We start from the raw sequence: 2,461 nt of genomic DNA on the forward strand, positions 1-2,461 counted from the left end.
CCCCATTTGGAGTTTGCGTCCGCGGGACTTTTAAGAGGGAGGGAGTCGCTGTTGCCGTCGGCCAGTAATACTCCCTCTTGTTTTTTTTTGGTCGTGTGTGTGTGTGTGTGTGTGTGTGTGTGTGTGTGTGTGTGTGTGTGTGTGTGTGTGTGTTTCCCCCGCCGCCCCCATTCTTTCCTTCTTCCTTCTTTCTGGAGACGGAATCTCGCTCTGTCGCCCAGGCTGGAGCTGGAGCGCGGTGGTGCCTCCTCGGCTCGGCGCCGCCGCTGCCTCCAGGGCTCTCAAGCGAACAGCAGTTTTTGTATTTTGAGCGAAGACGGAATTTCACCATATTGGCCGGGCTGGTCTCGAACTCCTGACCTAGCGATTCCCCCCACCCCTCCCCCTCCCCCTCCCCCGCCTCGGCCTCCCAAAGCGTGCCGGGAGTACGGGTGTCGGCCACCGCGCCCGGCCGATTCCTTCTTGTTTTCAATCTTCTTTTCTGCACGCTGCTGTGTGTGAGCATACGTATATCTATCTAGATAGATAGATACGTAGATATGGACACACGGACACGTACCTACACCGACGAAAATATCTAGTGATGAAACTAGACATTTCCATCATTCATACATGTGTATAGGATAGATGTTAATTTTAATGGATGAACGTGTATGACGTAAAAACCCATGTCATTTACATAGACCTGTATATGTATATCCTTCGTTTATTATGGATTAACAATGTTCGTGTATTTATTTTCTTTTCTTTTGGGGCCTGCCTGATCTTCTCACTCTGGGCTCTGGTGACCTCAGGCTCCCAAGTAGCTGGGATGGGACTACAGGGATCTCTTAAGCCCGGGAGGCAGAGGCGAACGTGGGCTGTGATCGCGCGCCTCCACTCCGGCTGGGCTGGGCTGGGCTGGAGAGAAAACGGTGGATTGTCATCTTCATTACCTTACCTTTTAGCTTTATTCGTACCCTCTTATTTGCTTCTTTGTTCTCATGGGTTATTCTAGGTCATTGTCATGTTCATCGTTTGCTTGCTTGTTTCATTGGTTTCCTTCCTTCCCTGCCTTCCCGGCGGGGTCTTCCTCTGCCTCTGTCGCCCGGGATCACCCCAGCCTCGACGATTTCGACCGACCGTCCGACCGAGCGGCCGTCCCGCGTCTCATCCCTCCCGTCCCCGTTCCCTGGGACTACGGGTGTGCACCACCACACCGGGTGACTTTGATGTTCTTTCTCATGTCTCACGTTTTCCGTAGGTAGGGAGGCAGGTATCTGTGTATGTGTGGATGTGAGTGAGAATGGGGTCTGGGGTTCTGTCGTGTGGCCCGGGCTGGTCTCGGACTCCTGTTCTCGAGCGATCCGCCTGCCTGCCTCGGCCGCCCGCGCTGCTGCTGTGACAGGCGTGAGACGCTGCACCTGGCTCATTCTATAGTTGCCTGCCTGCCTGCCTGCCTGCTTGCCTGCCTGTCTGTCAATCGTCTTCTTTTTAGTACGGGTGTGCTCTCGCTTTGTTGTCCACGCTCTGGGCACACGTGATCGCTTTTTAAACTTCTATGATTATTATTATTGCAGGTGTCGTCTCACACGTCGAGGTGATCTCAAACGTCTACGCTCCGGCCATCCTTCCACGTCGGCCTCCCGGAGTGCTGGGATGACACGCGTGGGCACGGTACGCTCTGGTCGTATTTCTCGTGGGTCGGTTCTTTCCGTTTTACGCACGCGGAATGCGAACAGATAAAATTTTGAGACGCGTCTCACCGATCTCTCCCCTCCCCCTCCCCCTCCCCCTCCCCCTCCCCCTCCCCCTCCCCCTCCCCCTCCCCCTCCCCCTCCAGACGGAGTTTCACTCTTGTCGCCCAGGGTGGACTACGATGGCGTGATCTCGGCTCGCTGCGACCTCCGCCCCCTCCCCCTCCCCCTCCCCCTCCCCCTCCCCCTCCAGACGGAGTTTCACTCTTGTCGCCCAGGGTGGACTACGATGGCGTGATCTCGGCTCGCTGCGACCTCCGCCTCCCGGGTTCGAGTGATCCTCCTGCCTTGGCCTTCCCGACGAGCTGGAATGACGGGGAAGCGCCATCGTGCCCGGCTGACTTTTATATTTTTAGTACAGATGGGGTTTCTCCGTCTTGGTCAGCCTGGTCTTGAGCTTCCGACCGTTGGACGATTTTAACTTTCTTGGTGGTTGCTTTTCTTTTTCTTTTTTTCTTTTCTTTTCTTTCCTTCTCCTCCCCCCACCCACTCCCCCTGTCCTCCTCGTCCTCCTCGTCCTCGTCCTCCTCCTCCTCCTCCTTTTTCATCTCTTTCAGCTGGGCTCTCCTACTTGTGTTGCTCAGTTGCTCACGCTGGTCTCCAACTCCTGCCCTTGACGCTTCTCCCCTCACACCCACCGTCTGGTTGTTGAGATGCGCACCTCTTGTAAAATGGAAAAGATGAAAAAAATAAAAGACGGAGGTGAAAAGCACGGAGTGAACGTG

The sequence above is a fragment of the Pongo pygmaeus genome, chromosome 11 (genome assembly GCF_028885625.2).
Source record: "Pongo pygmaeus isolate AG05252 chromosome 11, NHGRI_mPonPyg2-v2.0_pri, whole genome shotgun sequence".
NCBI classification, from domain to species: Eukaryota; Metazoa; Chordata; class Mammalia; order Primates; family Hominidae; genus Pongo; species Pongo pygmaeus.